The 14033-nt window shown below is 48.3% G+C and overlaps 1 protein-coding gene and 1 non-coding gene across 2 annotated transcripts in view; both read right to left on the reverse strand.

The window, feature by feature from the left end:
- Positions 1–14033, reverse strand: part of LOC134430874 (acid-sensing ion channel 2) — a 500756-nt gene that overhangs the window by 226324 nt on the left and 260399 nt on the right. The window lies entirely within an intron of this gene.
- TRNAK-CUU (transfer RNA lysine (anticodon CUU)) lies at positions 10398–10470 on the reverse strand. Its single transcript has one exon. It is a non-coding gene; the product is annotated as a tRNA-Lys (tRNA).

Consider the following 14033-nt stretch of genomic DNA (forward strand, 5'->3'; position numbering starts at 1 on the left):
GAGGGGACAGCCCAGGGGTCGGGCTGTGCCCCAGGGAACAGGGACAGGAGCAGAGGGAACAGCTCAGGGTGGGCCAGGGCAGCTCAGGGTGGGCACAGCAGGAATTTCCCCATGGAAAGGGGGCTCAGGCCTTGGCACTGCCCAGGGAGGGTTGGAGTGTCCTGTCACAGACATCTTGTCATGAAAAATCCTTTCCTTGGGATTTTTCCTCCTGAGAAGCTGGGAGGCCTCAGGAACAAAATGTAAACAATGGTTATCTGCTGCTGTGGAATGCAACAGGTGCATCTGGGATTGGTAACATGTGGTTGTTTCTAATTAATGGCCAATCACAGTCAGCTGGCTTGGACTCTGTGCGAGCCACAAGCCTTTGTTATTATTCTTTCTTTTTCTATTCTAAGCTAACCTTCTGATGAAATCCTTTCTTCTATTCTTGTAGTATAGTTTTAATATAATATATATCATAAAATAATAAATCAGCCTTCTGAAACATGGAGTCAGATCCTCATCTCTTCCCTCACCCTCAGACCCCTGTGAACACGGTCACAGTCAGGGACACTCAGGATCTCCAGGTCAGGATTTCCTGCTCTCTGCTTCCCACAGGAGCCGGGCAGGGCTGGGGAGGCTCAGGGTGACCCTGGTGTCCTGGTGAGCTCTGCCATCCCCCCTGCTCTGAACTGCTTTGTTCCCAAGCTTCTCCCTCCAAAGGGCATTGCCAGGGAGACATCCCTGCTCCAGCAGCTCACATTTCCCAAAGAGCATTGCCAGGGAGACAGAGCCTCTCCCGAGGGAACAGCAGCCTCTCCTGCCTGGGACATTCCCCAGCTGCAGCTCCCTCTATGCAGCCCCAGGCACATCCCCAGGGATCCTGAGGGAACACCCACCGACCATGGCAATCACTGGGATGTTTCCAATTTGTGTTCAATATCCCCTGGCAACAGGAACGGGACACAGAGACAAAAGCTGACATCAGACCTGGGAGCCCAGGAGAGCTGGGGGTGCTCACCTGGAGAGGAGAAGCTCCAGGGAGAGCTCAGAGCCCCTTGCAGGGCCTGAAGGGGCTCCAGGAGAGCTGGAGAGGGACTGAGGACAAGGGATGGAGGGACAGGACACAGGGAATGGCTCCCACTGCCAGAGGGCAGGGATGGATGGGAGATTGGGAATTGGGAATTGTTCCCTGTGAGGGTGGGCAGGCCCTGGCACAGGGTGCCCAGAGCAGCTGGGGCAGCCCCTGGATCCCTGGCAGTGTCCAAGGCCGGGTTGGACGGGGCTTGGAGCAGCCTGGGACAGTGGGAGGTGTCCCTGCCATGGCAGAGGTGAAACTGGGTGGGATTTGAGGTCTCTCCCAAGCTAACCCAGTCTGGGATTCCATAACATCTTTTGTTCCCTGTTTTCCCTTCCAACCAGGCCCCTCTCCTGCAGATCTGGCACACAGGGAATTATTCCTTCCCTACAAGAAGGGGAAATTCAGCTGATCCCAGAGAGCTCAGCCTCCTGCTGATGGCAAAAAGGCAGACAGGGCACAGGGGATACTTTAAATACTTTAACAACAACCCCAAAAACCTCACTGCACAATTCCACCATCACAGCAAACCCTGGCTGGAGAGGTTTGCAATAATCACTGTCAGGAGACAGAAGCACTGTCAGGGCTTTTAGGATTGATTCTCTTCACATCCCATTTATCCTCAGGGGCTCTGCCCAGCTCAGTAACCTGGAGCTGGGGGATTCTCCTCCCACCAGGTGGGGAACAGCCCCAGGAGCTCCCTGCACTGCCTGGAACAGAGGATGATGCTCCTGTTGCCACCTCCCCTTTTGGGACAATCAAAGCCTTGCCCAGGTTCTGGTGGGAGGAAGCCAAATTCTCTTGGGCCAAGCTCAGTGAGAAAGAACTCAGGGAGAACTCACAGGGCTCCCAGCAAAGCCCATGGCCTTAAAATGTCATTTTGGGTGATTTTTCAGGAAAAGGGGATTTGACACTTCAGTGGACAGTAAGAGATTTTTGATATCTGACAGTGGGAAAAGTGCAGCAAAAACCGAAGTGCAGAGGCTCAGTCTGAGGGGTTCAGAACCTCTTCCTCTGCCAGGTGAGACAGGAAACCTTTGCTGTCCCAGATTTCAGTGGGAAAGTTTTCATTAGGAAAAGGCTGCATGGGAAATTCTGCTTCCTCTTAAAAGGTCTGCACTGGTGGGGGAAAAAGGAACCTCAGTTTTGGGAAAGACAAAATGAGAGGATGAGCCACAGGCACAGACTGAACCTGGCAGCTCAAGGGTGGGGAGGGATCCCAGGATCTCTGCTCCTCATTCCACTGGAATTTGGGCTGAAATCTCCCTTCTAGGCCAGACTTCAGACTGTATCCAGCAGTGGAACTGGGAGGCTGTGGCAGCTGGAATCATTTGAGTTCACTTTCTCCAGAGATGAAAGCATTCCCTGAGCTCCTTTTGCTGGAGCTGAAAAAATTCCCCCTTCTTTTCCTTTTCCTTTTCCTTTTCCTTTTCCTTTTCCTTTTCCTTTTCCTTTTCCTTTTCCTTTTCCTTTTCCTTTTCCTTTTCCTTTTCCTTTTCCTTTTCCTTTTCCTTTTCCTTGTCCTTTTCCTTTTCTTTTTTCTTTCCTTTCCTTCCTTCCCAAACCATTTCCCACCATTTCCCAAACCAATCCAGCACTTTTGCCTCTCAATAAGCACAAAAGGTTCCCAGCTTTGGTTGCTGCCTGCACAACAAATGTGAAAAGTGCACATTATATGGTTCTGCACAGATATTTACTATACGTGTTTTGTTGTGTTGATGAAGGAAGTATTTTACAGAAAGAGTGGTCAGATACTGGAATCATCTACCCAGTGAGGTGGTGGAGTCATCATCCCTCGAAGAGTTCAAAAAAAGACTGGATGTGGCACTTGCTGCCATGATCTAGTTGAATTGTTAGAACATGGGTTGAACATTGGGTTGGACTTGATGATCTTACAGGTCTCTTCCAGCCTTGAATTTCTGTGATTCTGTGATTTTAATAGTATGGTAAATGTAGTTTTGTAGTTAAAAGGTAACTTTTGTAGTTAAAATAAAAACTATGTATGTAGGATATTTTTTTAAAGAAGGGAATGAGGTACTTGCACCAGATAGCAGCCACAGGACACCTAAATCTTTCAGAGAAAAGGAATTTATTGCTCCAGTATCAGAAGAAATGAACTTCTTCCTGCCTTGCTCAGCCCTGAAGATGCTGTCAGGATTTAGAGGAAGAAGCTGACACTGCCCAGACAGAATCCTGTGTTTGAATGGAATTTATGCATCATCTGTGAGCTGTATGAATATGCAACGGGCTATTGCTTTTAAGGGTTAATCCTCTGTTAATATGGATTCTTTTTCAGGCTTATTTTGCCCAGAAAAAGGTACCTGGACAGTCCATAACTCTTTGTTTTTATTGTCTCGTATTGTCCTAAATCCTAATTGTCCAAATTATTATTACTCTAATTATGTTACTATTTTTACAACCATTTTATTATCATTAAACTTTTAAAAATTTTAAAAAAACAAGTGATTGGCATTCTTCACATCAGCACAAAAGGTTCCTGGCTTCGTTTGCTGCCTGCACAACAGAGGAGAGATCTTTGCCCAGATACTCTGTGAGTGCTGCCAGAATCCCATTGCTCTGTGCCCGGGGAGGAGCGATGGAGCAGAGGAGCCCCTGGGGCAGGCAGGGTGTGCTGAGCCCCGGAGGAAAGGTGGATTTGTCTTTACAAACAAGCTGTGGGTCTGCTGGTGGATAAAACCAGCGCTGAGAGATAAAACAATGGGAAGGATTCCACTGATTGATGAATGGAAAAAGAGATTTGCTTTTACAAATAAACTTTAGGCTTGTTGGTAAATGAAATATGACGTTGAAAGATGAAAGAAACATGGGGAAGAAAACCCCCCTAAATTCTGTAAGAATTAAAAATTAAAAGGGTGGGTTAAACATTACTGGGAAATCTTTGGTATCAGAGGTTCTAGGGAGTCTGAACCTCTCAAGCACCTCAGAAATGGGGGAAAAACCCCTAAATTCCATAAGAATTAAAAATTAAAATGCATTTGAGGGAAATCTTTGGGATCGGGCATTCTGGAAAGTCTGAACCTCTCAGGTACCTCAGAAAGGGGGAAAACCCCTAAATTCGTAAGAATTAAAAATTAAAAGGGGGCGTTATACCATAGAGGGAAATCTCTGGCATCAGGCATTCTGGGAAGTCTGATCCTCTCAAGTATCTCAGCTAATGGGGAAAAACCCCTAAAATTCCATAAGAATTAAAAATTAAAAGGAAGGGTTATACATTAGAGGGAAATCTCTGGTATCAGGCAATCTGGGAAGTCTGTACCTCTCAAGTACCTCAGCCCATGGGGAAAGAGAGAAGGGGAATGTGGGAAATTGGGATAAAAAGGAGGCTGCATCCTCCAAAAATCTGAGAGATCCCAGGGGAATGCCCCATGGCCTCTCCCTTTATTCGAGTAAAGCCAAAAAGGACAGCTCTGTCTCCTTTTTGGACAAAAACCTCTGGTGTTTGTGGATTAATTTTCCTAACACAACTGCTGGTTATTCTGAGATGGAGAAGCCTTGGAGCCAGCTGTGCCTGGCACAGACACAGGAGGGTGGGAACATGGGGGGCCTCACCCCAGCAGCTGCACAGAGGCTGCTCCAAGGCAGTGCTGGCTCTGCTGGGCAGTGATTGCTGACAAGTGATTCCACAGGGGATGCAGGAAGGATTTTGGGACAGCAGGGGTTGGGAGGTCTCTGATTCTGCCAGCACAGAATTCGTGGTGTGAGTGAGGAGCAGCAAAGAAAAATCCCTTTCTGAAACCTTCTAGGGACAATGGGGGCTGGGGACAGCTCCCCAAAGGGCCCTGAGGCTGCCCAAAGGGATCTGCAGGGAACAGGGAGGGGATGGAAGGGATGTGTGCCAGGGATGGAGGGACAGGACACAGGGAATGGCTCCCAGTGCCAGAGGGCAGGGATGGATGGGAGATTGGGAATTGGGAATTGTTTCCTGGGAGGGTGGGCAGGCCCTGGCACAGGGTGCCCAGAGCAGCTGGGGCAGCCCCTGGATCCCTGGCAGTGCCCAAGGCCGGGTTGGACGGGGCTTGGAGCAGCCTGGGATAGTGGAAGGTGTCCCTGCCATGGCAGGGGTGGCTCTGAGATCTCTCCCATCCCAACCCAGTCTGGGATTCCATGATCCAGGTCTGTACTGGAGGGAGCTGCACACCTTTGTGTCCAAGGCTCTTGGTCTTTTATCACCCCTTTGCTTTTTCTTGCTTCCAGAAGAATTCCTCACTCCCTCAGAAAGGGAAGGGGGGATGATTTCTACTGTACCAGGAAAATTCTGCTGGTGCTGCCTTTATCTGCAGCCCCAGAAGTGCTGAGCCCTTACACTGCTGCTGCCTTTGTGAGGCCCTGAAAGGCTGGAGGGGGACAGGAGTCTGTCCTGAGAGGAGGGGAGTGGGAGCTGTTTGTAGGTGAAGTGAAGGAGAAGTCTGTCACCATGATATTTTATGAAAAATCCCTTTGCCGGATTTTTATCCTGAGATGCCTCAGAAAAGAAATGTAAACAATAATTATCTGATTGCTTGGAATGTGGTCTGGAGGTTGCTCACCAACAGGTGCATCTTTGATTGGTTCCATGTGAATTGTTTTTAATTAATGACCCATCCCAGTCCAGCTGTGTTGGACCCTCTGGTCAGTCACAAGTGTTTAATATTAATTCTTGTTTAGCCTTCTGATGTCTCCTTTCCCTTTCTTTAGTATAGTTTTAATGGATATAATATAATATAATATAATATAATATAATATAATATAATATAATATAATATAATATAATATAATATAATATAATATAATATAATATAATATAATATAATATAATATAATATAATATAATATAATATAATATAATATAATATAATATAATATAATATAATATAATATAATATAATATAATATAATATAATATAATATATCAGCCTTCTGAGAACTTGGAGTCAGATTCTCATCTCTCACCTCGTCCTGGGACCCACAACGCCACAACAGGGATTCCACTCCCTCCAGTGTCCCCCTGGTATTCCCAGAGTATCCCACGAGTATCCCCTTTTTATCTGCTCATTTTCCTTGCTCTGATTTTGCTGTTACTGCTCCATGAAGTTCTGCTCCCTCCCAACTCCTTCTGTCACCTTTGAACTTCCCTCTGGTTAAACGAATCCTAATTCCATTTCAAATGCTTCCAAAGCCAAAGCTTGGGGATTTTACATTAAAAATAGATCTCAGGGTTTTCTGGAGGAATTGTTAAAAAGCAGTGAACACCCTCAAAACCAGTCCTGGGAGATGTTCTTACTCCATATTCACCCCTCCTGCTCCTTGAGGACCTGACACCCCAAACCAGCTTCTCTGGGCTTCTACAGCTCTGGGCTCCAATTCCTGCATCTGGAAACAAAACTCCAAGCACAGCCACGTTCTGTCTCTCATTTCTTGCTCTCCCAAACTCTAAATCTCCCCAGATCCTGCAGGGAGCTCAGGGCAATGATGCGCTGTGGAATATTCACCCATTCCTTTGATTTTTCTTCCTCATTATTGCTGCTCTCCTTGCTGCCCATGTTTGCATTAAACAAGGCCTTTATTGCTCCTGGCCCTGGGGTCCCAACGTGTTCAGGAGCTGCAAAGTTTATCAAACTATATAAAACTTTATAAAACTCAGCTTATAAAAGCTGCAGATGAGGAATAAAGCAGTGGGACTGATGTGTTTATTTATTAAAAATGTGGGAATATTTTCATCTGTTAAATCAATGCAAGGATCCTGAGCAGAACCTTCCTCACAGAGATCACAGGCCAGGAATCAGGGAATGCTTTGGGTGAGAAGGGAACTTGAAAACCTTCCAGTTCCCACCCCTGCAATGGTCAGGGACACCTTCCACAGTGCCAGGGTGCTCCAAACCCCATCCAGCCTGGCCTGGGACCCTCCCAGGGATGGGGCAGCCACTGCTGCTCTGTGCCAGGGCCTCACTCCCCTAACAGGAAAATCTTCTCCCTTCAATCCAATCCAAATCCTCCCTCTCCCAGTTAAAACGAGCACATCTTGTCCTGTCATTGCATGTTGCTGGAATTTCTCATGGCTGCCTTGCAGCTGGCAGGGAAGGCTCCTGTCCTTCAGATCCCTCTGTCACTATAGGACATGAAATAAAATGACACAGACACTGGAGCTTCTAAGGTACAAAGAAGGGAAGTTTAATTTCTGACTCCAACATTTATAGATTTTCAAAAGTGACAGTGGATTGGAGGATGAAAGTGCCACCTCTCCAATGACACTGGACAAACCAACAGTCCATCAAATTTCTCGTCCTCCAGAAAAGAATGTAAAACAATAATTATTTACATAAAATGGCATAAGAAAGTTCATTACAAGAATGTAAACATCAAAAAGCTTAAAAAACCCTTAAAAAACAAAGCAACATCCCTCTGCCCATGTCCATGCCCAGCACCTGGTGGCATTTCCAGGGCAGCAGCTCCCACATGGGATGTGCTGGGCACATTCCTGGTGTCAGCTCCTGCATTTCCCCTCCCTCTGCCTGCTCAGCACCTTTGCCTGCTCCCCCCTCTGCTGGGGCTGGGCTTTCCCTGCAGCTCCCTGGGGTGCTCTGCTCCTCTTGGATCACTGCCCTTCTCCTGAGCTCCAGGCTGGGGATGCCTCAATGGAAATAAATCCCAGAGGCTGCTGCCCCTGCCTGCCAAACACACCCTGGAACCACTGTCCAGGCAGGGTGGGTGTTCCTGCCGAGGGAGGGGACCGAGGGACCCTGGGGCACAGCTCCGGGTGATTAATGACTGTCATTAATGACTGTGATTAACGACTCCCTGCGATCAATGGCTCTCTCTTCTTTCTCTGTCGGCTGGAAATGCCCGGATCAATGGAGATTATGGGCATCAAACTCTCATCTCCTCCCGAACCTGTTCTGAACGTGTTCCCTCTCCTTCTGTGAGCCTTCAAACACCTCCTGCTTTAATTCCTTATCTCAGCACCATCAGTGCCTCTCAGGTGTGTGTTTGTGTTTAGGCTCGGCCTAACCCAGCCTTGACTGGGATGCTGCTGAGCCTTTAACCACCTCCTCTTTAATTCCTTATCTCAACCCCATCAGTGCATCCCGCGTGTGTGTTTGCGTTTAGGCTCAGCCTAACCCAGCCTTGACAGGGATGCTGCTCCTCCCTTCCCTGCACACACCTTCTGGTCTAAAGATTGGATTTGGCTCTGTCCTGCCCTGCCCTGCCCAGCCCCTCTGTTCTCCATTATCACTTTTGTGGGAAGGGAATCCCCCTCTGGAATTGCCATCCCGCTTGAGGCCTTTCAGCTGCTCTACTTTTGAGCCAAATCAGACGTAGACACTGGATTCAGGACTCATTAGCACTAATTGCCTCCCAGGGTGAGATCAAACACGCAGTGCACTGAAATGTCCTGCTCTGTTTTCATAATGGCCATTTAATTCCGCGGACAGAAGTACAGGGAACTTTTCCAGGGAAAGGTAATACATGTAAATTGAAAATGTAATGGGATATTGGGACACATTACAGGCAGCAGGTCTGCCAGATGTGATTAAACTCAGTTCCTGTACAAAGGGATAATGGAGCCCGTGTAGAGCAGCAAAATAAAACCCTGATTCTGCTGTTAACACTCAGCTGACCCCTCACAATGGTCCTGTCCACATCAAATTAACTTGGTCTGCTGGCTCTGGGAGAATCCCAGGTTTATTGCTCCAGACACTGTGACAGAGTGGGAGTGCTCATGGTTCACAGTGATCCAGCCTGACTGAAAATCTGATTTTTGCTTGGATTTATTTAATTCCTGACGTCTGATACCCATCACCTGGAATCAGTCAGGCCAGCTCTCCTCACCCAGGACCATCTGGGCAGGGGCTGCACGGGAGCTCTGCTGGTCCTGGACCATCCCAGGGCTGGAAAAGGGAAGGGATGGAGGGAATAGCCAGGAACCCAGGCTAAGCAGAGGCTGACTGCTCAGATGGGGCACTCTGGGAGGGCAGGAGTTTCCCAAAGGAGGGATTCAAATCCCAGCAACAGCACAGGATTGCTGACCAGAGCTGCAGTGCCCCACGGAGACATCACACCTGGAGGAGGATCCCACCTGGAGGAGAATCCCACCAGGAACAGGGCCCTGTGCCTTTCTGATTCCTGACTGGAACCCCGTTGCAGGAAGATCCCACCTGGAACGGCACCTTGAAGGAGGAGAGGAAGAACTGATCAGCTTTTCCTTCCATGCCCCACCATTACCATTTATTCCCAATTACTCCATCCTCTGTTATTTCATTTTCTGCCACGGACATGTAAATTCCATGCTGCTGGATCCAGCCCTGCTTCTGCATCCTGCATTTCCCACCTGGCTGCTCCTAAAGCTCACACTAAGCTCAGCACACAAATAACAAACCTGGCTGTGCTGGCTCATTCCAGAGCCCAAATTTCCTCCTGCACAGCCAGCTTGGGGTAATCAAACAATTAGGGACTTGCTAATGACCCTGCTAATGACCCTGCTAATGAATGGCTCCCGTTAATGAGGGAGGCACAAACCCTCTTCTTCTAGGCTAGGCTGACTTGCCTTGAGTTTGGCTTGTCCTCCACCTTCCAGGCTGGACTTAGAGCTGGGGGCAGCAGAGTTCCAATTTTGAGGCTCAGAACATTTAATTTATTTTCATTTCTGGGGCTTTGCATCTGTGGGTCTGTCCTAGGGCGATGTTTGCATCCCCAATCATGTGTTCTGTTTATGCTGATTATTATGTTCTGTGCTTTCAAGACTGGCTCTGAAGAGTAAAGCTTTGTTTTGTTTTGTTTTGTTATCAGTCTGCTCATTCCTCCAGCAGTCGGGGGGACACAGAGATGGGGCAGTACATGGTGCTGCTTTTGCTTTTTGCTCTTGCTTTCACTTTGCTCTTGCTTCTGCTTTGCTCCTGCTTTGCTCTTGCTTTTTGCTCCTGCTCATTAGTTAGTTTAGCTGAGCAGTCCAAATTTTCCCTGGATTGTTTCTCCTTTCCCTTTTTTGGACTTACTCGAACCTGCTCCAGACTGGGACCTGGGAACACCGAGAGTTTGCACCTTGTGGCTGCAGCAGCTGCCCCAGCACAGGAGGGATTGATAACAGAACAACCTACCCCAAGAGAGACTTTCTGAATTTGTCATCTTTTTCAGAGCAGTGAAGGAATGTTGTCATCTGGTATTGTTCATTTTGTGTGCTGGGGGGTGCTGTGCCTGTTAAGTAAACAGGTTCTTTCCACTTCTCTCCAAGGAACGCTTCCTGAACTGGTTGGGGTGGGAGGGGCTGTTTGGGTTTGCTTTCTGGAGGGGCCCCCTTTAGAGGTTTTCTCCCAAATTTGCTCTAAACCAGGACAAAATTTGGCGCCCAACGTGGGGCTTGAACCCACAACCCTGAGATTAAGGGTCTCATGCTCTACCAACTGAGCTAGCCAGTTGTGGGGAAGGGCTCTGTGGGTTTGCTTTCTGGAGGGGCCCCCCTTTGGAGGTTTTCTCCCAAATTTGCCCTAAACCAGGACAGGGTCAGACAAAGCTCAGGGATAGAGAGGCCTTGGGAAAGGCTCGGAGTGAGGGGAAGCAGAAGAACAAAGACCTTTGCTGCAAGAAAGACAAAAAGCAGCAGAAAGCCCAGGCCAGGTCTCAGCCAGCTCCCAGCCCTGCAGGCTCCCACTGTTTCCTAAGGGATGTGGGAATATTAAACCTCAGCTCCTCAGCCCTGGGAAGGTCTCAGGGAGCATTAAACAAAGCAGAAGTTGAAATCTTGCAGCTCCAGACCAAAGCTCTGGTAAAGCTGGGAGCAAAAAACAACAGAAACCTTAAAATGTCATTAAACCCAAAAGTCCCTTCAGTCAGAGCTCCTTGGCCGAGTTGCACGGAGCAGGAACAGAGCTCCTGGAGCTCTTCCCTCTTTCCCTGTTCATGGCACATCCTTAGTGCCGGGCTCACGGCCTGGTCACAGCAGGCAGCTCATGGCTTTGACCCCAGAGTGTAACTGCAGGGTACAGAGTCCATTTCCAGGGAATCCTGGAAAGGATCCCCAAAAGGGACCTAAAGATCACTGAGATCCATCCTCCAGGAAAAGCATGAGATGAAAGGCCTGGGTCTGGGGTCTTCATGTCCACCACTGCTTTGACTTTAATTCCCCCATTTCCCAATTCCTTTATCTGTAAATTTGGAATAGAGACACTTTTCAAGTGGAGAAAGCCAGGTGGGAATTCACAGCTTTTCCAGACCTGCAGTCCTTGAAAGATTTTGCAGAGACAGAGATTCATATTTTGCAGTTGGACAAGCAGAAGAAAGGCTCTGCCTGCTCCAGCTGGGCCTCCACCATGCTCTCATTCAGGCTGAAAGAAGGAGAAATGGTGTTTCCAAAAATCCACCCCTTCCCAAAAAAACCCAAAAGTTGCCAGAAGAGTTTAGACATTGCAAGCTTGATGTTCCCAACAGAACTGGACTAAGATTCCATCAAAAGGAATTTTTGTTTGCATGCAGCTGAGGGTTTTTCAGGAGAAAAAGACAAGTTCACAAAATGTGAATTGTACCTGAGCAAAAGGGTTTTTTTCTGAGGCAGAAAAGCCATTTCTTGGCTGGAAAATGGTGGGCTAGGGCCAAAAACACTGATGAATTTTTGATGAGGAATTGATATTTCAGTGAATAAACCATAACAGAGAGAAAACCCTCAAAAAACCCAACAACAACAAAACCTTCAAATGTCCATCAGGGCAAAGGTGTTCAGAACAGGGGGGGAAAAACCCAACCAAAACTTGCAGACCAATCATGTTGAAAGGATATTCTCAACTTTCCACCATGTTCTCTTGGCAGGGATAAAGATTCAAAGAGAAACAGCATCATCCTGCCCTGGCTGGGCTGGAATCCAGAACCTCAGTTCCAGTTTTCCTATGGGTTAACTGGGATTCATCACTGGTACTGCAGCACTCCCTACATGTCCCTGTCACTGAGCACAGCTCAGGGCCTTCCCACCCTGGGGTATTTGCAGGGTCCCCCGTGACAGGAAGGAAATGATGAATTTGACTCCATCTTCTTGAAGGCTGATTTATTATTTTATGTTGTTATATTATATTAAAGAATACGATACTAAACTATACTAAAGAATATAGAAAGGATACAGACAGAAGGCTTAACAAGCTACTAATGAAAAACTTGTGATTCTCTAGAGCCTCAACACAGCTGATGGTGATTGGTCATTAAGTAAAAACAATCCACATGAAACCAATCAAACAATGATCAGTTGGTAAACAATGTCCAAACCACATTCCAAAGCAGCAAAACACAGGAGAAGCAGATCAGATAATGTCTTCCTTTTTCTCTGAGGCTTCTTGGCTTCCCAGGAAAAGAAATCCTGGCAAAGGGATTTTTAAGGAAATATGATGGTGACACCACCCTAAATAAAACACTGGGGGGTTTTGGGGATGTGCTGGAGATTGAAACACTCCAATGCCAAAGGACTCCAGGGAGGGGCAGGCCTGGCTGGGCTGCTGGGCTCAGCATCCTCTCAGGAGTGGTCAGTGTCATCCCTGATTCCCAACATCCCTCTGGGTGTCCTCCCGCTTTGGGGACACAGCTGACAGCCAGATCATGGAATGCTGGAATGGTTTGGGTGGGAAGGGACCTTAAAGCCCACCCAGTGCCACCCCTGCCATGGCAGGGACACCTCCCACTGTCCCAGGCTGCTCCAAGCCCCCTGCCCTGGGACACTTCCAGGGATGATGTCCCTCCCACCTGGCCTGTGGTCAACACAGACTGTTGTCCTCTTTGGGGCTGTTCCTGTCTCTTCCCAACAAGTTTCCACAAGAAAATACAAAAGCAGAAAGGGGAAGTTTCAATTCTCTTCATCCAGGTTTAGGAGTGGGGGATGAGCACAATAAATTCCCACGAGATGCACACACAGGATTCCTAAAAATGACACACATTGTTTTTCCACGGCTTGATCATGTTCTCCCATCCAGTGCCTGAATCCAGGGACCATCAGGAGCTCGGGACAACTCACTCATAGGGATACACTCAGTCCCTGAGGTGAATCCCAGTCCCTGTGAATTCAGGGGTGGAAAGGATCAGCTCCTGATGGAATGTCAGTTGGCAGCTCAGGAAAAGCAGCCTCAGCCCTCCCCACTCCCTCTCACTGAGATTTTACGATTGCCTTGGGGAGAACGAGCTCTTTCAGAAAGGAACATGAGGCATAAATCAGCCCCAAAGATCCAGATTGATCCATTCCAGACAAAAGGAAAAGAATCAGTTAGTTGTGTCTGTGCAGAGAAGCAGAGGAGACTTGGAATGTTAAATATGAGCCCAGTCAGGCTGTTCTGAGCCTCGTGCTGGAGCTGCCATTAATTGTACCCCAGTTGCCATTAATTGTAGCCCGGTTGCCATTAATTGTATTCCCAGTGCCATTAATTGTATCCCAGCTGCCTGGGAGCTGGGGAGCAGCCAAGGCTGAGCTGGGCTTGGGGACAAAGGAGCTGTGCTTTGATGGGAACTGTCGTGGTTTGTTAGGAGCTGTCCTGGTTTGGTGGGAGCTGTCCCAGCCTGATGGGAGCTGTCCCAGTTTGATGGGAGCTGTCCCTGTCCCAGGTTGATGGGAGCTGTCCTTGTCCCAGTTTGATGGGAGCTGTCCCTGTCCCAGGTTGATGGGAGCTGTCCTTGTCCCAGTTTGATGGGAGCTGTCCCTGTCCTGGGTTGATGGGAGCTGTCCTTGTCTCGGGTTGATGGGAGCTGTCCTGGGTTGATGGGAGCTGTCCCTGTCCCAGTTTGGTGGGAGCTGTACCTGTCCCACATTGATGGGAGCTGTCCCGATGCTGATCCCGGGCGCCTGTGGCCTCGGGGTAGGTTTCACCCTCCAGGACAGTTTTAACCCTAAAAAAGCTGTTTGGGAGAGCTGAAAGGAGCAGCCTCAGGTGAGGCAGCAGTGAAAGGGCAGCAGGAGAGCCAAGGTGCCAAAGGGACAAGGACAGGAATACCACAGCAGAGAGGCCACTCAGGACAC

This window comes from Melospiza melodia, chromosome 30, assembly GCF_035770615.1.
Source record: "Melospiza melodia melodia isolate bMelMel2 chromosome 30, bMelMel2.pri, whole genome shotgun sequence".
NCBI lineage: Eukaryota > Metazoa > Chordata > Aves > Passeriformes > Passerellidae > Melospiza > Melospiza melodia.